The 25,769-nt window shown below is 40.7% G+C and overlaps 1 long non-coding RNA gene across 1 annotated transcript; it reads right to left on the reverse strand.

Annotated features, from left to right (window-relative positions):
- Positions 1–20,560: 20,560 nt before the first annotated feature.
- On the reverse strand, positions 20,561–25,723 carry LOC138353639 (uncharacterized). Its single transcript, XR_011223225.1, has 3 exons — positions 25,615–25,723; positions 24,630–24,868; positions 20,561–22,053 (listed from the first exon to the last, which is right to left on the reverse strand). It is a non-coding gene; the product is annotated as an uncharacterized lncRNA (long non-coding RNA).
- Between the last annotated feature and the right edge of the window lie 46 nt (positions 25,724–25,769).

Genomic DNA, 25,769 nt, shown 5'->3' on the forward strand with positions numbered 1-25,769 from the left:
GTAAGCAGGTTTGTCCCAGCCCGACAGGAAAAAACAGAGTAGCAAAGGAAGAATCGTGGTTTAATAGGGAATGTATGAAAGCAAAGGAGCTGAACAAAAGGGCATGGAGGAACTTCCGTAATAACAGAACACCAGAAAGTAGAGTGAGATACCAGAGAACCAGGAACGAGTATGTTAGTGTGAGAAGAACAGCTGAGAAAAGGTATGAAAATGGTATAGCTAATAAAGCCAAGACCGAACCAAAGCTACTACACAGTCACATCAGGAGGAAGACAACAGTGAAGGAACAGGTGATGAAACTTAGGGTGGGCGAGGACAGGTACACAGAGAATGACAAAGAGGTGTGTGAAGAACTCAACAAAAGGTTCCAGGAGGTCTTTACAATAGTACAGGGAGAAGTCACGGCGCTAGGAGAGATGGCAGCAAACCAGGTGACCTTGGAAAGGTTCGAAATTACAAGAGATGAGGTCAAGAAGCTCCTATTGGAGCTGGATGTGAGAAAAGCTGTTGGGCCGGATGGAATCTCACCATGGGTATTGAAAGAGTGTGCAGGAGCACTTTGCCTACCACTCTCCATAGTGTATAGTCACTATGCCACTGGTAGGTCACTGGAAACGGGGGACCTACCAGAAATATGGAAGACTGCTAATGTAGTACCAATATACAAAAAGGGTGACAGACAAGAGGCACTGAACTACAGGCCAGTGTCCTTAACTTGTATACCATGCAAGGTGATGGAGAAGATTGTGAGAAAAAACCTAGTAACACATCTGGAGAGAAGAGACTTCGTGACAACCCATCAACATGGGTTCAGGGAGGGTAAATCTTGCCTTACAGGCTTGATAGAATTCTACGATCAGGTGACAAAGATTAAGCAAGAAAGAGAAGGATGGGCGGACTGCATTTTTTTGGACTGTCGGAAAGCCTTTGACACAGTACCCCATAAAAGGTTGATGCATAAGCTGGAGAAACAGGCATGAGTAACTGGTAGGGCGCTCCAGTGGATAAGGGAGTACCTAAGCAATAGGAAGCAGAGAGTTATAGTGAGGGGTGAGACCTCAGAATGGCGTGAAGTCAGCAGTGGAGTCCCACAGGGCTCTGTACTTGGACCTATCCTGTTTCTGATATACGTAAATGATCTCCCAGAGGGTATAGACTCATTCCTCTCAATGTTTGCTGACGACGCCAAAATTATGAGAAGGATTAAGACAGAGGAGGACAGCTTGAGGCTTCAAGAAGACCTGGACAAGCTGCAGGAATGGTCGAACAAATGGCTGTTAGAGTTTAACCCAAGCAAATGTAATGTAATGAAGATAGGAGTAGGAAGCAGGAGACCAGATACAAGGTATCACTTGGGAGATGAAATACTTCAAGAGTCAGAGAGAGAGAAAGAGCTGGGGGTTGATATCACGCCAGACCTGTCCCCTGAAGCTCATATCAAGAGGATAACATCAGCAGCATATGCCAGGTTGGCTAACATAAGAACGGCCTTTAGAAACTTGTGTAAGGAATCTTTCAGAACGTTATATACCACATATGTCAGACCAATCCTGGAGTATGCGGCTCCAGCATGGAGTCCATATCTAGTCAAGCATAAGACTAAACTGGAAAAGGTTCAAAGGTTTGCCACCAGACTAGTACCCGAGCTGAGAGGTATGAGCTACGAGGAGAGACTACGGGAATTGAACCTCACTTCGTTGGAAGACAGAAGAGTTAGGGGGGACATGATCACCACATTCAAGATTCTCAAGGGAATTGACAGGGTTGATAAAGACAGGCTATATAACACAAGGGGCACACGCACTAGGGGACACAGGTGGAAACTGAGTGCCCAAATGAGCCACAGAGATATTAGAAAGAACTTTTTTAGTGTCTGAGTGGTTGACAAATGGAATGCATTAGGGGGTGATGTGGTGGAGGCTGACTCCATACACAGTTTCAAATGTAGGTATGATAGAGCCCAATAGGCTCAGGAATCTGTACACCTGTTGATTGACGGTTGAGAGGCGGGACCAAAGAGCCAGAGCTCAACCCCCGCAAGCACAACTAGGTGAGTACACGTAGAAACAAACATCAAATATAGCGACCCACCATTACATAACCTACAAAATAAGATACAAATTTTGCATATTTTTGTATTAAAAATTTCAACAAAATCACAAAAAAAAACCAGCAAAAAAATGTTCCGACAGTCTGGTATTAAAAATTTTATTCCAGAAAGTCTCGATAAACAAAGAGGCTCTCAACCCTTTAGGAGATCTTCACACATTATTAAAAAAGTATATTAAACCCAACTGTATATGTTCCCTTTGAATCTCATCAAAAAAAAAGACAGAAACTTTACAGACACACACAAAAAAGCTCTGACGTTAAATAGCATGAAACTGCTTTTCAGTTTGGACAAAAGCAATGTATCTCTCCTTACAGAGTTAAGCTTTTATTTTTTGTTGAAAATTTTGTTGAAAATTTTGTTGAAATTGAAGATTTTTAGTGAAAAGTTGTGACCACTTGTCTGCTGCTGGTGAGCGTCTGACTGTGAGAGACAACCACGTCAGCTAACGTAGTACTGTATTGGTCTAGCTAACGCACAATTGTTTATTTAGTTGGTCTAGTTAGCTGTATACTGTAATGGTCCAGCTAACGCAGGCCAGTATATTGTATTGATCCAGCTAACGCAGGCCAGTATATTGTACTGGTCCAGCTAACGTAGGCCAGAATACTGTAATGGTCCAGCTAACGCAGACCAGAATACTGTAATGGTCCAACTAACGCAGGCCAGTATATTGTATTGATCCAGCTAACGCAGGCCAGTATATTGTACTGGTCCAGCTAACGTAGGCCAGAATACTGTAATGGTCCAGCTAACGCAGACCAGAATACTGTAATGGTCCAGCTAACGCAGGCCAGTATATTGTATTGATCCAGCTAACGCAGGCCAGTATATTGTACTGGTCCAGTTAACGTTGGCCAGAATACTGTAATGGTCCAGCTAACGCAGACCAGAATACTGTAATGGTCCAGCTAACGCAGGCCAGTATATTGTATTGATCCAGCTAACGCAGGCCAGTATATTGTACTGGTCCAGCTAACGTTGGCCAGAATAATGTAATAGTCCAGCTAACGCAGACCAGAATACTGTAATGGTCCAGCTAACGCAGGCCAGTATATTGTACTGGTCCAGCTAACGTAGGCTAGAATACTGTAATGGTCCAGCTAACGCAGGCCAGTATATTGTATTGATCCAGCTAACGCAAGACAATATACTGTATTGGTCCAGCTAACGTAGGCCAGAATACTGTAATGGTCCAGCTAATGCAGACCAGAATACTGTAATGGTCCAGCTAACGCAGACCAGAATACTGTAATGGTCCAGCTAACGCAGACCAGAATACTGTATTGGTCCAGCTAACGCAGGCCAGAATACTGTATTGGTCCAGCTAACGCAGGACAATATACTGTATTGGTCCAGCTAATGCAGGACAATATACTGTATTAGTTCAGCTAAAGCTGGACAATATACTGTATTGGTCCAGCTAACGCAGGCCAGAATACTATTGTGGTCCAGCTAACGTAGAACTGTTTATTGTATTGATCTAACTAACGCATAATGTTACTGTTGAACAATAAATGTTGTTCGATAAATCACAAAATCGATCAACTGTATAAATATTTTACAAGTAAATGACATTTTCGAAATTATTAACTGTGACTGTGTTCGAAATTATCGAACTCTTTCTCTGACTGTTCGAAATAATGTCTACTTGTAGGGCATCAGTGCCCTACGGTCTGTCTACCTGAAGGGCATCAGTGCCCCACGGTCTGTCTACCTGAAGGGCATCAGTGCCCCACGGTCTGTCTACCTGAAGGGCATCAGTGCCCCACGGTCTGTCTACCTGTAGGGCATCAGTGCCCTACGGTCTGTCTACCTGAAGGGCATCAGTGCCCCACGGTCTGTCTACCTGAAGGGCATCAGTGCCCCACGGTCTGTCTACCTGTAGGGCATCAGTGCCCCACGGTCTGTCTACCTGTAGGGCATCAGTGCCCCACGGTCTGTCTACCTGTAGGACATCAGTGCCCAACGGTCTGTCTACCTGTAGGGCATCAGTGCCCAACGGTCTGTCTACCTGTAGGGCATCAGTGCCCAACGGTCTGTCTACCTGTAGGGCATCAGTGCCCCACGGCCTGTCTACCTGTAGGGCATCAGTGCCCTACGGTCTGTCTACCTGAAGGGCATCAGTGCCCCACGGTCTGTCTACCTGTAGGGCATCAGTGCCCCACGGCCTGTCTACCTGTAGGGCATCAGTGCCCCACGGTCTGTCTACCTGTAGGGCATCAGTGCCCCACGGCCTGTCTACCTGTAGGGCATCAGTGCCCCACGGTCTGTCTACCTGTAGGGCATCAGTGCCCAACGGTCTGTCTACCTGTAGGGCATCAGTGCCCAACGGTCTGTCTACCTGTAGGGCATCAGTGCCCCACGGCCTGTCTACCTGTAGGGCATCAGTGCCCTACGGTCTGTCTACCTGAAGGGCATCAGTGCCCCACGGTCTGTCTACCTGTAGGGCATCAGTGCCCTACGGTCTGTCTACCTGTAGGGCATCAGTGCCCCACGGTCTGTCTACCTGTAGGGCATCAGTGCCCAACGGTCTGTCTACCTGTAGGGCATCAGTGCCCTACGGTCTGTCTACCTGTAGGGCATCAGTGCCCCACGGTCTGTCTACCTGTAGGGCATCAGTGCCCCACGGTCTGTCTACCTGAAGGGCATCAGTGCCCCACGGTCTGTCTACCTGAAGGGCATCAGTGCCCCACGGTCTGTCTACCTGTAGGGCATCAGTGCCCAACGGTTTTCGAAGGTTTTCTTGTACTACGAGACCAGTCAACCAATCCCCAAGTCAGTCTTCAAGACAATCAACAGGATTACTTACTTTTCTTCATCTCAACAGCGCTGGTGAAGGCGTGGAGGGTGGACAGGAGCAGAAGGAGAAGATGCAGGAGGGCGAGGGCCAGCCAAGACATTCTGCGATTGGAAGGAAGACGGAGTCCCCCAAGAACAGGTGATAACGTCACTTCGAAGTGACTTCGTAGAAAGACGAGGCGATGCGACCACTCGAAATGTCATACACTCTCCGGGGTGTTTATATCACTATACACTCATTCACGCCACCACCTGTGCTTCCCACCTCTTCTCACTTCACTCCTTTTATTATCTGTTTTATTTCTGGGTGTTTGGACTTGGTGTTTGCCAGCCGCGAGTGTATATATGGAGTCTGTTTACACTTGGTGTTTGGTTCGTGCGTCAGTGCGTTTGGACGCGTCACTCTTTTCATCTTTTCCACATTGTTCTACGCCTGGATTTTATGTTATTTTTCACTGGAGGCGTAAATAACATTATACAGACATTCACATAGTCAGAAGTATATATATACATATATGTATGACTGAAAACTCTACAGGAGATCACGATAATTGTTCGGCGTTTATTTTATGGTTTAAGTTGAAGAGTCATGTTCTGTCAGACTGTTCTTGAAAGAACAGTCTAAATGTTTGCACTCATTCCGTGTTTGTGTGTGTGTGTGTGTGTGTGTGTGTGTGTGTGTGTGTGTGTGTGTGTGTGTGTGTGTGTGGTGTGTGTGTGTGTGTGTGTGTGTGTGTGTGTGTGTGTGTGTGTGGGTGTGTGTGTGTGTGTGTGTGGTGTGTGTGTGTGTGTGTGTGTGTGTGTGTGTGTGTGTGTGTGTGTGTGTGGGTGTGTGTGTGTGTGTGTGTGGTGTGTGTGTGTGTGTGTGTGTGTGTGTGTGTGTGTGTGTGTGTGTGTGTGTGTGTGTATTTACTATTTGTTCCTGCAGAATCGAGTTATTAGCTCTTGGGCCCCGCCTTTCTAACCAGTCTATTTTTCCTCAATTATGTCTACTACATATATTTCTGTGTGTGTGTGTGTGTGTGTGCTTGCAAATATGTTAAAATAATTTATATATATGAAATAAACAATTAACCATGTAATTATTATCTAACTAAACACTCTCATCCTGCAAAAACACAAGCACATTCAGCCAATAGTATTTAAAAATCACCCTTAATAACAGATACCTAAAAAGATCCAGTTTACAAAATACACACAAATTGCTCCAGAAAATTAACCATAACACGAGGGGGAAAAAAACCCATCAGTTATGCTTCTCATATTTGTCAGGCCAAAGTTTTCTTTGATGAATAAAACCATCGATTATCATAAGAAACAGAAAACGGTTTGAGGGAAGCAAAAGCGGACGAAATGCCCCATATAATCATCTATAACGAAGAATGAGAAGGAATATAATGAGAAGATAAGAACAAAAGGAGATAAAACAAATATGTAGAGAGTGAAGGGGAGGAGAGGAAGAGGGAGAATGAGATATAGAGATAGTAAAGATGTAATAAGGGAGGGAGATTAAAGACGCAGGCAGGGAGGAAGCGATTAATACAATGTAGAACAGATGAAACAGGGAGAGAATTATTCACCTCTTCCCAGAAGCTGTATAGACAAACTCAAACCTTTTGGGCAAAATACACGAATCTGAAGCCATATATATATATATATATATATATATATATATATATATATATATATATATATATATATATATATATATATATATATATATATATTATATATATATATATATATATATATATCCACTGATGTTCGTCTCAAGCCAGACATCAGAAGGTATAAAGAAATTCTATACGATATTAAATATCACTTGATACATCCGGTTTATCTCGTATGAGGTTAAAGATTAAAGATGTCACTGTTGATTTATCTTAATGATGTCACCATTAAAAACTGCTCTAATTATCATTAAGGACGTCACCTTATCGGCCTCCTAGATATTGTGACGAATCAATGTTGACCTTGTCGTTAAGAATTTCGCAATTAACCACTTCGTTAAAGTGAATCGTTCATGTTAAATTAGTCACTGTTAACCAGGCCTCGTTATAATATGTCGCTGGTCGACGTTTAATGACATCATTGTCTCATGTTAATTATCATTCTTTAAGACACATATTTACAAGGAAATGAGGTCATTAAGTTATCACTTCGTTGGATTTTTTTTCAATAATTTACTCGAACCGGCGTTTAATGTATTTTATTTACCCTGGGTTTTGTTTTGATTATAAGGACGTTATTAGTAAAGTCTTCAGGTGTATCTTGTAAGGTGGAGACGATAGCGGCTCTCCTCCCTCGCTCACACATCGGCACTAACTGGGAGAGTGAGTGTGTGAGAGTGAGTGTGTGTGAGTGTGAGTGAGAGGGAGAGAGAGAGAGGGAGTGAGAGAGGGGCGTGTGTTCACCGGTTGAAGCTCTGAGCCAGACTGAACCACCACCACCACCACCACCAACATCTCTACCACCACCACCACTGTCGCCACTACTGCCAATTCCTGCTGCCTCCACCACCACTACTTCCGCCACCACCACAACCTTTGCCACCACCACTACGACCACCACAACCTCTGCCACCACCACTACCACCACCTCCGCCACCACCACCACCGCCACACCACTACTTCCGCCACCACCACAACCTTTGCCACCACCACTACCACCACCACAACCTCTGCCACCACCACCTCCGCCACCACCGCCACCACACCACCACCACCACCACCACCACCACCACCACCACACCACCACCACCACCACCACAATTCTTCCCTAATAATACTCACCTAATAGTGCCCATACACAACCCCATCCTCCTGTTTAAACAGTACATTATGTTACAATATACACCATAGTACATATAATGACATAATGAAGAATTAGTAGAATATTGTACTATTCACTTTATATAACAAAAACCCAACTTAAATATTCCTAGGCCTATTATAGTACATATATGTACTATATAAGGCCTCAGAGAGCATGCAATAAGCCTAAGATGATTAGCGTAATCCCTCTCCGATGTGTATCCAAATTCAATGGTTACCAAACTCTACTTGCTAATGAACAAATCCACAAGGGGGCCGTGATCAGGGTTCGAACCTACACCCGGGATTAGATATATCAAGCTATTGTGATCCCTGTGTGTATCTACTTGTTAATTGTCTATCACGCTCATCTGTACACAGTGGTCTATATCGTTACTATCTAAATAGGCGGACGGGGCTCTATTAGGGCTCTATTAGGACACTATTACTCTATTAGGGCTCTATTAGGGCACTATTACTCTATTAGGGCTCTATTATGGCTCTATTAGAGTCAGAGCTAGAGAATTAGAGCCCGTCACGTCCCAAATCCTTATATCCTAATCCCTTCTAAGGGCTATATAGAGTCTAATGGCTTGGCGCTTTTTCCCCCTGATTAGTTCCCTTACCTTCTATATAGAGTGAGGATGATTGGTCCTTAAGTTCCAATCCTTGATTGGGTATCAGGGTGTCGTATGGTAAACAAGTATGTGTAAATTTGTATGTGTCATGATACACATGACACATACTTGTACTTTTTACACATACAAAAGTATATGTAAAAAGAGTATGTATACGAATGTGTAAAAAAAGGGGGGGGTGGTGTACCCGTAGCAAGTTCGAGGAACTGATGAAATAACTGAGCTCTGAATGTCCCACTAGTACTCAATTCCCCCGGTCGATGTGGAATCAAAAGGGGGGGGGTTTCTTTCACCCTGATGCCTCTGTTCACCTAACAATAAAATAGGTACCTGGGAGTTTGACAGCTGTTACGGGCTGCTTCCTGGGTGTGATGTGTTTGAGAAAGATAAAATATGTACTGTATATGTAATAGTGTATATATATGAGCCGGTGCAATAGGTCTGGTGTCAACACACACACACACACACACACACACACACACACACACACACACACACACACACACACACACACACACACACACACACACACACACTCGGAACTACAGCCCATTCTGCTTCTGATATATGTAAATGACCTGGCGGAGGAAATAGGATCATTCGTATCCCTGCTTGTGGACGATACGAACCTGATGACACGAGTTACAGCCACGAAAACTGCTCCAGCTTACGAAGTGTACTGGATGCTGTAGTCGAGGTTGGAAAGATGGTTGCTAGAAATCAACCCCCCACAAATGCAACGCGATGAGAATAGGAGTTATGGCAAAAAAAACATTTAGGAGAATCCCTTGGGACTTAAAAGGCTAAAGGGTCTGAAAGCTGACCCCCTTAAGAACCCATGAACAAAATAACATTAGCAATATATATATATATATATATATATATATATATATATATATATATATATATATATATATATATATATATATATACAAATTCCTGAGTAGCTTTCAAGTATCAAGAGAACAGAGGCCTTCAGAATATAAATATACATATACAATATACATATATACATATACAACACATAAAATATACATATGCATAACTTACGTAGGATTATTATTATCAAGATTATCAAGAATTACAACAAAAACACAAAATAATTACATAGAAGAAATATGTAATAGAAATATATAAGAAATATATAAATATTTAAGAAATATATAAATATATAATATATAAGAATATATAAATATATAAGAAATATATAAATATTTCCTCCGGAAATATGAGGAAAAAGAGTGATTGCTGAAGAGAAGAGAATTACACAGCGTTGGAAGAAAGAGGAAAGAAGAGAAAGATGACAATATATGACAAGAGAGAGCTAGCAAGACCTTGAGACACAGATGGGAAGGAGAAATGTCAGTCAACACTTCTTGGGAGTAGTCACAGGCAAATGGAACGGGCTACAATGAGAGATTTTATCGAGGCGACTTCAATCAACAACTTCGAAATGAAATACGCTAATTAACCAGGGAAAGGCAGGTCTAGGGAGCTAAAACTTGACCCTGTCTATGTGTGGACTTATGTACAAGAACACACATTTTGCAGTAAGGAGAAAGTATTATAAGCCAGTAAGGCTATACACAGATTTAAGGTTTTAGTAAAGTAATGATGGCATTTTTTTTTTAAATTGCGTTTGAATGGAAATAACGAAGAATTTGGCACACACCTCCAACATATCTCTCCTAACATACGTGTAATGATGTAATTTCTAATACACACACACACACACACACACACACACACAGGGGGCCTGATAGCTGAGTTGACAGCGCTCTGAACTCGTAATCCTAGGGTCCGCGTTCGATCCCCGGTGATGGCAGAGACAAAATGGGCAGAATTTCTTTCACCCTGATGTCCCTGTTACCTAGACAGTATGCAGGCTACTAACGAAGCCAATAATCAGGCTACTAACGTAGACAGTATTCAGGCTACTAACGTAGACAGTGTTCAGGCTACTAACGTAGACAGGATTCAGGCTACTAACGTAGACAGTGTTCAGGCTACTAACGTAGACAGTATGTAGGCTACTAACGCGAGAGGAGACCATAGCCGTGGTTTTCTCAGTCGGTTCACTATCAAGAGGTCCCGGGTTCGGTTCCCGTAGCGAGACTGAGATGTTTGGGCGCATTCCTGACACCTGATGCCTCTGTTCACCTAACGGCAAATTGCCGCCAGTGATTTAGGCAGCTGTTGTGGGTTGGGCTAAATTGAGAATTTCTAACAGGGTAAAAATTTGACAATTATCTTTCAGACCAACGGGTCCCACAGACCAACCGGTCCCACAGACCAACGGTGTCCCACAGACCAACGATGTCCCACAGACCAACCGGTCCCACAGACCAACGGTGTCCCACAGACCAACGGGTCCCACAGACCAACGGGTCCCACAGACCAACGGTGTCCCACAGACCAACGGGTCCCACAGACCAACGGTGTCCCACAGACCAACGGTGTCCCACAGACCAACGGTGTCCCACAGACCAACGGTGTCCCATAGACCAACGGGTGCCACAGACCAACGGTGTCCCACAGACCAACGGTGTCCCACAGACCAACGGTGTCCCACAGACCAACGGTGTCCCACAGACCAACGGTGTCCCACAGACCAACGGTGTCCCACAGACCAACGATGTCCCACAGACCAACCGGTCCCACAGACCAACGGTGTCCCACAGACCAACGGTGTCCCACAGACCAACGGTGTCCCACAGACCAACGGTGTCCCACAGACCAACGGGTCTCTACAACACTGGGTCCAACACAACTAGTATTTTAATTAAAAAGATTATGTTAATTGTGACTTGTATTTTTTTCAAACAACTGAATTCTTTGACAGGTGTGTGTTTTTGTAACGATGAATTCATTTCCAGTGTTTTTGTTACACCTTTTACTCGTGTTGTATTATTTTGCAACTATTGTATTCACTGTGGGAGTTATTGTATTATGATGTATTAACTGTTTTAAATGTATTATTTTTCTTTCCCTACAGGGATCGTAATGACGCTACGAAGAGAGGCGAAGAGGAAGAAAGAATAAGCAAACAGAAGATTACCATAGATGAATATATTGATTTTTAAGACAGCAACATGAATGCTCATTTGACTTAGCTAATTTGAAAGAGTTTCAGACGCTCATATGTGTTTCTAATATTGTAATTTGTAATGATAAACCACATATCAGTTAATTTCACATAAATCTATGGTCGTTCAGTAATATATATGTTCTTTAAACTGTAGAAAATATATGGATTTTGGTGTTTTTTTAACCTTGATTTGGTATAAATGTTTGTGGGTAAATGGGGATTAATTGTCTGTAAATGTAAATGAATATCAGAAGTTGTTACTTTTCTACATGTAATATTATTGTAAAATAGTAATACATATAGTCGTAATATATGTATTACGACTATATGTATTATAGTCGTAATGCATATCGTAAATTTTACCATTTTTGTAAATCGTAAGATCTGTACTTTTACGATAGTTTTATGTCCTATTACGAACCCAAGTTCATCGTCAGAGCACGGAGCAGTGACGTCAACGCCATCTGTGAGTCCGCTCCCGAAACCCCCCACAACATGGACGACGCCATCTAGTGGTGGCAGGAATATGCCAGCTCGACACGCTAGATTCTTCTCCTGGGGCCAGATTCACGAAAGTACTTACGCAAACACACTTACGAACCTGTACATCTTTTCTCAATCTTTGGCGGCTTTGTTTACAATTATTAAACAGTTAATGAGCTCCGAAGCACCAGGAGGCTGTTTATAACAATAACAACAGTTGATTGGCAAGTTTTCATGCTTGTAAAGAATTTAATAAATGTAACCAAAGCCGTCAAAGATTGAGGAAATATGTACACGTTCGTAAGTGCGTGCGTAAGTGCTTTCGTGAATCTGGCCCCTGGTAGCTCGTGAGGTAGCTTGTGCTGATCTCTGGTGAGGTGGTGCTCAGAACATCAGCGCCATCTATTGAGCTAGAAGCTGTACATTTGTGTATATAAGCCAGTAAGTGATGTTTCCTAGTGTTTCCCATGTAGTGTCCCAGTACTGGTGACTTGTCTGCTTTCACAGAGTCAACATAGGGCTGCTGTGATGCAGGAAGAGTTAGTCTACCCAAGGCAGCCAAGGTCTCTTCACATGTCTGCATTGCAGAAGCAATGAGCCGCCACCGGACGAGAACTGTAGAGTGTCCAACTGTCTGCCTGAGGAGTGGCAGTGACGGGATTCGCCGTACCCGGGGCTCGCTGGTGGAAGAGACGTCCGACTGTGGTGCCGAACGAGGAGAGTAACCAGCGAGATACACGAAGCTCCTGCCTAAGGCTCACAACCCTAGTATTCGCTCGTGAAGTAGCCTAACAGCGTGAGGCTGATTGGTACCTGCCAGCTACAGGCTGGACTGTGGTTGTGATGGGACTCGCCGTACCCCGGGGCTGACTGGTGGAAGAGACGTCCGACTGTGGTGCCGAACGAGGAGAGTAACCAGCGAGTTACACGAAGCTCCTGCCTAAGGCTCGCAACCCTAGTATTCGCTCGTGAAGTAGCCTAACAGCGTGAGGCTGATTGGTACCTGCCAGCACCAGGCTGGACTGTGGTTCTGGGCCTTTATGACGAGGCACCCAGTGGAATTGTGGTTTGGCTGGCCTGTGGCCAGGGTAGACTCATCGTGGTTTCCTGGTGCTTGAAGAGGGTAGTGCCCCGGAATAGGAAACCAGGAAATAACGAGAATGTTAATTAAAAATTCGTAATTTGAAAATGCAAATAGGTGCAGAGAGTCAGAATTCGACTCAAAAATCACGCTCAGGAATCAAATTTCCGACATTTCAGATATTTTGAAAACTGCAGGGGGGTTTGGTCAAAATATGACCAATGACCGAATTCCGTAATTGACATATTTTCGGTATAAAAATTCGTAATTTGAAAATTAAAATAGGTACAGAGAGTCAGAATTCGGCTCAAAAATCACACTCAGGAGTCAAATTTCTGACATTTCAGATATTTTAAAAATTGCAGGGGGGGGGGCAAAATATGACCCATCGCCATTTTCATTAATTGGCATATTTTTGGTATAAAAAAAGTCGTAATTTGAAAATGAAAATAGGTGCAGAGAGTCAGAATTCGACTCAAAAATCACGCTCAGGAGTCAAATTTCCGGCATTTCAGATATTTTGAAAACTGCAGGGGGGGTTTGGGCAAAATATGACCCATGACCGTTTTCTGTAATTGGCATATATATGGTATAAAAATTTGTAATTTGAATATGAAAATAGTTGCAGAGAGTCAGAATTCGGCTCAAAAATCACGCTCACGAGTCAAATTTCCGATATTTGAGATATTTTGAAAACTGCAGGGGGGTTTGGGCAAAATGTGACCCATCGCCGTTTTCAGTAATTGGCTTATCAAGAGACTGGGATGTGATTGTGGCTGTGGGTGTGGCTGTGGGTGTAGGTGTGAGTGTGACTGTGACTGTGAGAGTGACTGTGAGTGTGACTGTGAGAGTGACTGTGAGTGTGACTGTGAGAGTGACTGTGAGTGTGGGTAACCAACAGAATGCAAAGTTCAGCCCAGCATCAGAAGGATGCTCTCGGCTCCCATTTTCTCTCTCTGATGCTCTGTTAAGGGTAACTGCCGTAAAATATAATATTTCCATTTTGCATAACTAATAAACCTCTATCTTGCTGTGTTGAACATGGCAGCGGAATATGATTAAATATTCAGTACGGAGAGCTTAGCAATAATATTTTTCCATCCCACACGTGAAATCCAGAAATCAACAATAAAAATTATATTTTTGGGGATCAAATTATTTAATATAAATGACAGTTCTCACCTGATGAGGTAAACTTGTTCCCGTTATTGTTGTTAATTTAGGGGCGACGACGATCGCGCTGAACATCGTCACACAACCGGGAGAACCAATCAGAACACGTCAAAAACAACCGGGAGAACCAATCAGAACACGTCAAAAACAACCGGGAGAACCAATCAGAACACGTCAAAAACAACCGGGAGAACCAATCAGAACACGTCAAAAACAACCGGGAAAACCAATCAGAACACGTCAAAAACAACCGGGAGAACCAATCAGAACACGTCAAAAACAACCGGGAGAACCAATCAGAACACGTCAAAAACAACCGGGAGAACCAATCAGAACACGTCAAAAACAACCGGGAGAACCAATCAGAACACGTCAAAAACAATCGGGAAACCAATCAGAACACGTCAAAAACAACCGGGAGAACCAATCAGAACACGTCAAAAACAACCGGGAGAACCAATCAGAACACGTCAAAAACAATCGGTTAACAATCCCGTAACCCATCTTGAGATGATTTCGGGGCTTTAGTGTCCCCGCGGCCCGGTCCTCGACCAGGCCTCCACCCCCAGGAAGCAGCCCGTGACAGCTGACTAAATCCCAGGTACCTATTTACTGCTAGGTAACAGGGGCATTCAGGGTGAAAGAAAATTTGCCCATTTGTTTCTGCCTCGTGCGGGAATCGAACCCGCGCCACAGAATTACGAGTCCTGCGCGCTATCCACCAGGCTACGAGGCCCCCATGGCGATATGCGCGCCAGGCGTCGACCAATCGGACCGCTGAATAGGGATGCCAAATGGCAATAGCAAAGCCAAAACCCGAAAAACGATACGTGATCCGGCGGCTCCCAGGCGGAGGAGGAGGCGTCCAGACGTCCGCTCGGCCTCAAGGTGGAACCAGGGGCCAGATTCACGAAAGCACTTACGCAAGCACTTACGAATCAGTACATCTTTTCTCAATCTTTGGCGGCTTTGTTTACAATTATTAAACAGTTTATGAGCTCCGAAGCACCAGGAGGCTGTTTATAACAATAACAACAGTTGAATGGGAAGTTTTCATGCTTGTAAACTGTTTAATAAATGTAACCAAAGCCGTCAAAGATTGAGGAAAGATGTACACGTTCGTAAGTGCTTGCGTAACTGCTTCGTGAATCTGGCCCCAGGAGTCGTTGTTCCCGTTATTCGACTGTTCAAAATAATGAAAAATGTATAACATAAAAGCTATACAAGTAAATTATATATTAACAGGAATATATTTTATATTTTTATATATATTGAATTGCTGGTTTAAAGTCATCATATATCCTATATATATATATATATATATATATATATATATATATATATATATATATATATATATATATATATATATATATATGGTATAGTGCTTATTGATTACCTGGTGTATAAACTACATAGAATGAGAAGTGTTTCTGGAAACATCATTTATTTCGTCAATATATATTTATAAGTTGAAATTAATTACCAGAAATAAAATCAGAATAATCACATTAATAGTTTGAAAGAAAATTTGATTTAACTTCAATGACACGACGGTTATTTGTTTCATATAATTTCAATTTATTCTATTTTGGTTAAATATATCTTAAATTTCATAAATAATTAGTTGGATAACATGTCTCTAACGACATTAGAATTCAAACGTAATAAATGCCATTAAAATTCACAAATATATTAGAAACAGAGTTCGAACAGCGCCTTATAAGAAGGGTTGATGTGCTGAATCAGGAGACGAAATCTTATTGGCTGGAGGCAATGTTTACATTAGTCAAACATCCAATGACCGATCATGTAAGAAGCCGAGGAGGTAAACATGGATTCCTGACGTACCCGCGCTGTGATTGGCTCTTCTGGATGACGTAAAAACAGAGTTTCTACCAATGGGAGCGCGGGAGAGAGAGTATCAGCACAACACCCCGCCTTATGAGTTCCTGTTGGCCTGTTATCAGTGTTAAATTCTGCCACTAGATGGCACCAGTAGCACCATTCTTGCCTCGAATTGTTTACCAAATGACGACACAATTTTGTGGGAATTATGCCCTTAAAGAATCACAAAAAATTTGTAGTAAACTTTCAAAATTATAGTCAAACTATATTAAATATTTTGCAGGACCACTTGGTATATTATACGGTATATATATGGTATTATATGTTATAAAATATAATATATTATTTTTCTCCCCAATTTTTTGGGTAGGTGTTACGGCCCTTACGGGACGCAACCGGGTTAATGGTATTAGAGTATCCGGCCCCGGATACTAGAGTATCCGGATTGATATCCGGCCCCAATTTAGTAGAGGCTTTCAAGGGGCGAGCTCAGTAATGCAAGTAAAATGAAAAGGGGAGGCACATTAAACACACATGTTCGTCACATTATACCATATATAATTAGTCTTCCCACCACCATAGATATATAAAAGTCATAAACGGCAAATATCACTACACAATGTACATCATCGTTTTTTTAAATTGTCTATACAGTATACCTAGGTCATAAAAAGAGTATACCTAGAGTATACCTAGGTCATTAAAGTATTTGTGTGTACGTCTGATACCATACTACTTGTGAAGGAGGAAATGTATATGTTTACCTCTCAGAATGTTTGGTAATGTGTTTATTTGTGATGTGTGTCTATGTATATATTAACACGTTGTACTGAATGGGGTGAGAATAGCTTGAGCTACCTCATCCCTTTGTGTGTATTTTACCTCAATAAACTTATTTCAATTTCAATTTCAATTTCAATTTCATCATCGTTTCACTCTGAAGACGCTGATCACTTAGCGAAGCTCTGTGCAGTCTTTAAATTTGTGGCCATTTGTATGGTACTTATAATGGCATATGTATTGCACTTATAATGCCAAATGTATGGTACTTATAATAGCATATGTATGATAATTATATGGTTTATGTATGGTACATATAATAGCATATGTATGGTACTAATAAAGATAAAAGTTCAGTACTTTTAAACATATACGTATGGTACTTATATGGGTATATGTATGGTACTTATATGGGTATATATATGGTACTTTAATTGACATATGTATGGCACTTATGTAAGGTACATTTAAAGATATGTATGGTACTTATAAAGACATATGTCTGATATTTATAACGGCATATCTATGGTACTTATAAAGGCATATGTATGATACTTATAAATGCATATGTATGGTACCTAAAACGGCACATGGATTATACTTATATGGGCATATATATGGCAATTACACGAGCATATGTATGGTACTTATAAGGCCATGTAAAAGGTACATATATTGGCATGTGTATGGTACTTATATGGGCATGTGTATGGTACTTATATGGTCCTCCTAATGTTTCCCAACGTCAAGAAAACGGTAAATTGTAAGTGTCCTATCCTAACCTACCAGAGGACCAAACACAGAAAACGGGACACTACGTCACTTTGTCGAGGAGCTTACATTTTCTGCCACACAGCCGTTTGCCAGGAAAGAATCGAAGCCCGGGCGAAATCGTCATTTTTCTCAAAACTCAAAATCAAAACCAGCCATAGAATCGTTTTGAAAATGGTACCATTGTGTTTACCACAGCAATTTACATTTCTTTCTATAAAGGCTTTCTTTGCTAATTTTCAATATCAAGGCCCAAACACCCATATTTACCGAGATACAGCCATCTCAAATATCAGATATATCATCGTGTTTTCTCAACAAATTATTAGGGAAAATGAGTTAAAAAACAAGTAATAATAATTATAAAGAGCTGAATAAAATATATATATATATATATATATATATATATATATATATATATATATATATATATATATATATGTATGGTATAGTGCTTATTGATTACCTGGTGTATAAACTACATAGAATGAGAAGTGTTTCTGGAAACATCATTTATTTCGTCAATATATATTTATAAGTTGAAATTAATTACCAGAAATAAAATCAGAATAATCACATTAATAGTTTGAAAGAAAATTTGATTTAACTTCAATGACACGACGGTTATTTGTTTCATATAATTTCAATTTATTCTATTTTGGTTAAATATATCTTAAATTTCATAAATAATTAGTTGGATAACATGTCTCTAACGACATTAGAATTCAAACGTAATAAATGCCATTAAAATTCACAAATATATTAGAAACAGAGTTCGAACAGCGCCTTATAAGAAGGGTTGATGTGCTGAATCAGGAGACGAAATCTTATTGGCTGGAGGCAATGTTTACATTAGTCAAACATCCAATGACCGATCATGTAAGAAGCCGAGGAGGTAAACATGGTTTCCTGTCGTACCCGCGCTGTGATTGGCTCTTCTGGATGACGTAAAAACAGAGTTTCTACCAATGGGAGCGCGGGAGAGAGAGTATCAGCACAACACCCCGCCTTATGGGTTCCTGTTGGCCTGTTATCAGTGTTAAATTCTGCCACTAGATGGCACCAGTAGCACCATTCTTGCCTCGAATTGTTTACCAAATGACGACACAATTTTGTGGAAATTATGCCCTTAATGGATCACAAAAAATTTGTAGTAAACTTTCAAAATTATAGTCAAACTATATTAAATATTTTGCAGGACCACTTGGTATATTATACGGTATATATATAGTATTATATGTTATAAAATATAATATATTATTTTTCTCCCCAATTTTTTGGGGAGGTGTTACGGCCCTTACGGGACGCAACCGGGTTAATGGTATTAGAGTATCCGGCCCCGGATACTAGAGTATCCGGATTGATATCCGGCCCCAATTTAGTAGAGGCTTTCAAGGGGCGAGCTCAGTAATGCAAGTAAAATGAAAAGGGGAGGCACATTAAACACACATGTTCGTCACATTATACCATATATAATTAGTCTTCCCACCACCATAGATATATAAAAGTCATAAACGGCAAATATCACTACACAATGTACATCATCGTTTTTTTAAATTGTCTATACAGTATACCTAGGTCATAAAAAGAGTATACCTAGAGTATACCTAGGTCATTAAAGTATTTGTGTGTACGTCTGATACCATACTACTTGTGAAGGAGGAAATGTATATGTTTACCTCTCAGAATGTTTGGTAATGTGTTTATTTGTGATGTGTGTCTATGTATATATTAACACGTTGTACTGAATGGGGTGAGAATAGCTTGAGCTACCTCATCCCTTTGTGTGTATTTTACCTCAATAAACTTATTTCAATTTCAATTTCAATTTCAATTTCATCATCGTTTCTCTCTGAAGACGCTGATCACTTAGCGAAGCTCTGTGCAGTCTTTAAATTTGTGGCCATTTGTATGGTACTTATAATGGCATATGTATTGCACTTATAATGCCAAATGTATGGTACTTATAATAGCATGTGTATGATAATTATATGGTTTATGTATGGTACATATAATAGCATATGTATGGTACTAATAAAGATAAAAGTTCGGTACTTTTAAACATATACGTATGGTACTTATATGGGTATATGTATGATACTTATATGGGTATATATATGGTACTTTAATTGACATATGTATGGCACTTATGTAAGGTACATTTAAAGATATGTATGGTACTTATAAAGACATATGTCTGATATTTATAACGGCATATCTATGGTACTTATAAAGGCATATGTATGATACTTATAAATGCATATGTATGGTACCTAAAACGGCACATGGATTATACTTATATGGGCATATATATGGCAATTACACGAGCATATGTATGGTACTTATAAGGCCATGTAAAAGGTACATATATTGGCATGTGTATGGTACTTATATGGGCATGTGTATGGTACTTATATGGTCCTCCTAATGTTTCCCAACGTCAAGAAAACGGTAAATTGTAAGTGTCCTATCCTAACCTACCAGAGGACCAAACACAGAAAACGGGACACTACGTCACTTTGTCGAGGAGCTTACATTTTCTGCCACACAGCCGTTTGCCAGGAAAGAATCGAAGCCCGGGCGAAATCGTCATTTTTCTCAAAACTCAAAATCAAAACCAGCCATAGAATCGTTTTGAAAATGGTACCATTGTGTTTACCACAGCAATTTACATTTCTTTCTATAAAGGCTTTCTTTGCTAATTTTCAATATCAAGGCCCAAACACCCATATTTACCGAGATACAGCCATCTCAAATATCAGATATATCATCGTGTTTTCTCAACAAATTATTAGGGAAAATGAGTTAAAAAACAAGTAATAATAATTATAAAGAGCTGAATAAAATATATATATATATATATATATATATATATATATATATATATATATATATATATATATATATATATATATATATATATATATATATATATATATGGTATAGTGCTTATTGATTACCTGGTGTATAAACTACATAGAATGAGAAGTGTTTCTGGAAACATCATTTATTTCGTCAATATATATTTATAAGTTGAAATTAATTACCAGAAATAAAATCAGAATAATCACATTAATAGTTTGAAAGAAAATTTGATTTAACTTCAATGACACGACGGTTATTTGTTTCATATAATTTCAATTTATTCTATTTTGGTTAAATATATCTTAAATTTCATAAATAATTAGTTGGATAACATGTCTCTAACGACATTAGAATTCAAACGTAATAAATGCCATTAAAATTCACAAATATATTAGAAACAGAGTTCGAACAGCGCCTTATAAGAAGGGTTGATGTGCTGAATCAGGAGACGAAATCTTATTGGCTGGAGGCAATGTTTACATTAGTCAAACATCCAATGACCGATCATGTAAGAAGCCGAGGAGGTAAACATGGTTTCCTGTCGTACCCGCGCTGTGATTGGCTCTTCTGGATGACGTAAAAACAGAGTTTCTACCAATGGGAGCGCGGGAGAGAGAGTATCAGCACAACACCCCGCCTTATGGGTTCCTGTTGGCCTGTTATCAGTGTTAAATTCTGCCACTAGATGGCACCAGTAGCACCATTCTTGCCTCGAATTGTTTACCAAATAACGACACAATTTTGTGGAAATTATGCCCTTAATGGATCACAAAAAATTTGTAGTAAACTTTCAAAATTATAGTCAAACTATATTAAATATTTTGCAGGACCACTTGGTATATTATACGGTATATATATGGTATTATATGTTATAAAATATAATATATTATTTTTCTCCCCAATTTTTTGGGGAGGTGTTACGGCCCTTACGGGACGCAACCGGGTTAATGGTATTAGAGTATCCGGCCCCGGATACTAGAGTATCCGGATATTAGAGTATCCGGATTGGTATCCGGCCCCAATTTAGTAGAGGCTTTCAAGGGGCGAGCTCAGTAATGCAAGTAAAATGAAAAGGGGAGGCACATTAAACACACATGTTCGTCACATTATACCATATATAATTAGTCTTCCCACCACCATCTTGATCTTGAGGTTATCTTGAGATGATTTCGGGGCTTTAGTGTCCCCGGGGCCCGGTCCTCGACCAGGCCTCCGCCCCCAGGAAGCAGCCCGTGACAGCTGACTAACTCCCAGGTACCTATTTACTGCTAGGTAACAGGGGCATTCAGGGTGAAAGAAACTTTGCCCATTTGTTTCTGCCTCGTGCGGGAATCGAACCCGCGCCACAGAATTACGAGTCCTGCGCGCTATCCACCAGGCTACGAGGTGGAAGGTGCATTTAATTTGCTTGAAGGACGCGGACGGTGTGTGCCTGGTAAATTATTTGTTGGAGAAGTTGTTGGAGTGAGCTGGGGCTTGCGCAGTCTGGAAGGCACCGAGGGAGGCCGTTCTGTGTTGTCTGGTGAGGGACTCCTTACTGCCTTGCGTGCTGGTGATGGAGAACGCAGGCCCTTGTTTTGAATCGTTGCCTTCACATTGTCCTGTGAATAACAATTTTCTTTAACAAAATCTTTCATATTTCATTGGATGTACAGTATTACTAAACTAAAAAAAGTCCACTTATGGATGTCAACCAACAAACTAACACTTAACATAGAAAAGACCTACTACATCCTATTTGGAAGCAAATCTACAAATGCAATTCAGCTTCAGATAGACAATGTAAACATTAGCAATAAAAATGATGGAAAGTTTCTTGGCCTATTCCTAGACAAGAGACTCAACTTCAGTACCCACATACAACACATAACTAAGAAAGTCTCTAAAACAGTTGATATACTCTCCAAAATCAGATATTATGTACCTAACTCTGCTCTCATCTCTCTATATTATGCACTAATCTATCCCTATCTCAACTATGGTATCTGTGCATGGGGTTCAACCACTGCAAACCACCTCAAGTCCATCATCACCCAGCAAAAATCTGCTATCAGAATAATATCAAATTCTGCTTTCAGACAACACTCAGCCCCCTTGTTTAACTCTCTAAACATGCTAAACATAATCTCACTCCATAAATTCTCTTGTGTCAACTACATTTACAAAACCCTGTTCTTAAATGCAAATCATGCTCTGAAACTCTTCCTGGACAGATGTAATAGGACCCATTATCACCACACCAGAAATAAATATCTCTTTGATATCCCCAGAGTTAAACTTAATCTGTGTAAACACTCTATGCAAATAAAGGGACCCAGTTTATGGAACTCGCTCCCTATTGAATTGAAAAGCTGTCCAACTTTTACATCATTCAAAATCAATACTAAAAAGTACCTAATTTCATCTTCATAGTTTTTCACTTTTTGCCTTAAAATTGCACTGTATCTATTGCTATCCTATCTCCCAATCTTTATGCACCCAATCTGAACATCTTTACCATTGTGATCATTGCTGTCTTCTTATATGTGCTGCCAATCTGCTGTATGGTGTCTATTAATCTTGTTTAAATTACTAATCAAGCTGTCAATGTAATCAATCAGAGCTTTTAATATAACAATGTGCTTTAATATACTTACTAAGCTCTCTCATCTCATTTTCTCTTGCAATGTATCTTTATCATTTATCAATTCTGATAGAAATTACCTACTTAAAATTATCTGCTAGATTAAGGACCTGCCCGAAACGCTGCGCGTACTAGTGGCTTTACAAGAATGTAAATACTGTACTATCCAATGTATTCTCACAAACCCAATGTACCTTCTTGTATATATATAAATAAATAAATATTGACTTCAAACTCCCCCTTTACAATTATCTAGTGCAATAAACACTGTGTTGTATTCTTGCATCAAGCAATTCCCAAATATTCTGTACTTCATTTATACTATATTTCTGGCTGGAAAGTAACATTAAGTGTAATGAAAAAATTCTCAGAGTAGCAAATACAACAGAGACTACAGGGAGCCTCGTGTGGCTCCGTAACTAGAGAAGAGCAGAGACTACAGGGAGCCTCGTGTGGCTCCGTAACTAGAGAAGAGCAGAGACTACAGGGAGCCTCGTGTGGCTCCGTAACTAGAGAAGAGCAGAGACTACAGGGAGCCTCGTGTGGCTCCGTAACTAGAGAAGAGCAGAGACTACAGGGAGCCTCGTGTGGCTCCGTAACTAGAGAAGAGCAGAGACTACAGGGAGCCTCGTGTGGCTTCGTAACTAGAGAAGAGCAGAGACTACAGGGAGCCTCGTGTGGCTCCGTAACTAGAGAAGAGCAGAGACTACAGGGAGCCTCGTGTGGCTTCGTAACTAGAGAAGAGCAGAGACTACAGGGAGCCTCGTGTGGCTTCGTAACTAGAGAAGAGCAGAGACTACAGGGAGCCTCGTGTGGCTTCGTAACTAGAGAAGAGCAGAGACTACAGGGAGCCTCGTGTGGCTTCGTAACTAGAGAAGAGCAGAGACTACAGGGAGCCTCGTGTGGCTCCGTAACTAGAGAAGAGCAGAGACTACAGGGAGCCTCGTGTGGCTCCGTAACTAGAGAAGAGCAGAGACTACAGGGAGCCTCGTGTGGCTCCGTAACTAGAGAAGAGCGTCTATAATCTGTGTTCTAGTACTAAGTCATCTAGCAACATAAAGGATATATTCATCTTGAGCTCCAATATTTAGATAGGTACTGCTTTAAAAAAAATACAATGTAAACTTTGTGTGCAAGGCTTTTTATGTATAGGAGTTTTACTTGTATAATGGTAGCTTTTGTGACCTCATAGCTCTGTTAATGTAACTGAAATATTTGTATGAAGTTGTAAAGATTGAAAGCACCCATAACCTGCAATTTAAGTACAAGAATGTAACAACTCTTGTATATATCTCAAAAAAAAAAAAAAAAAAAAAGTCTTGTTCCTATGGGCTTACCTAGGCTAAAATTTGGCTTAAGTTTTCTCAATCAGAAACATTGTGTGGCAACAATAGGAAACTTTTTTGTGACATACACAAATGTTGAAACTTAGTATCCTATATTGAGGATTCAAAACACAACACATAACATTTTCTAAATCTATATATAGTTATTAAAGCATGCATTATGCTAGAGAAACTAAATGCAGGAGTGATTAGAGTACGAGAGACTGACCTCATCTGGAGTGATAGGAGGTGGGATCATAGTAAGGTCGATGATATCTGGATCGAGGTGAAGTGTGCCCTCTGCAATGGTGTAGGGAAGACCAGAGTTGTCTTCTAGCTGCTTAATGAGTGCCTTGATGTCATTTTCACGGCTCTGTAAAGTGATGGGCAGGTTGTCTGGGGAGTGCAGGCCAAAGGATGACCCACTTGGCTTGAGGACTCATGAGGGACGTAGCGAAGGCTTGGCAGCTGTCAAGAGGAAAATTAGATTAGGCTTTAAATAATGTTTATATACCCTTGTTAGCACAGTATAAATGTTTAGGGTGTGATGATACATTTTATCTGATGGCAGAAGTAACAATTTGGTAACAAGCACTTGTCCCTTATATCAGCCAAATGCAGGCATCCATCTTTTGGTACATATACTGCCTTGTTAATGAATTAACAATGAATTAATGTTAATAATTCATTAACAACTGTTAACTGAAAAATTTTAAATTTTCTAGACTGATGCCTCCCCATCCCTTGTAAGTGTGGGAAGAGATGGGCAGGGGATTGTGGTGGAGGGGAAACTACAATAATAATGGTGGTGGTGGTAGTGGTGATGAAGCAAAATACCAATTCAAGCATACTCAATTTATCTGTTTTGACAAATAAATGTCTTCCTCCCTGGAAACACAAACCGAAACTGTCTCTATTTTCCGCTTGTTACAACTTGTAATAAAGTTGTTACATCTTGGCTTAACGTGTTTATGACGTATTAGAACGTTGTTACAACTTGCTATGTTGGTTGTTATAACTGGTTAGGAAGTGTTAAAACATGTTCGAACGTTGTATCAACGTCGTAGTTTCGGTGTGTGTTTGGCGGGCTATCCTCATCGAGGCCACTAGGGTTAGGGGCCCTCAGGTAAAACAGGTAAAAAAATACAATACTGCATTCTCATCTGAACATAACTGTCAGAAGTATATGCTGGAAGATTACATAGATATCTCACCGGGTCTGTGTGCCGGGCTCTGATTGGGCGTTGCCTGCGAGTCCGTATCACTGCCCGAGCGTTCTTCACTCTCCACTACCTCGCCATTTGGCAATAGCTTCTCACCCTGCAAAACCAAAACAATTACGTTAAAAAGTCATGTTGTTTCTCTTAGC

The sequence above is a fragment of the Procambarus clarkii genome, chromosome 59 (assembly GCF_040958095.1).
Source record: "Procambarus clarkii isolate CNS0578487 chromosome 59, FALCON_Pclarkii_2.0, whole genome shotgun sequence".
Taxonomy (NCBI): Eukaryota; Metazoa; Arthropoda; class Malacostraca; order Decapoda; family Cambaridae; genus Procambarus; species Procambarus clarkii.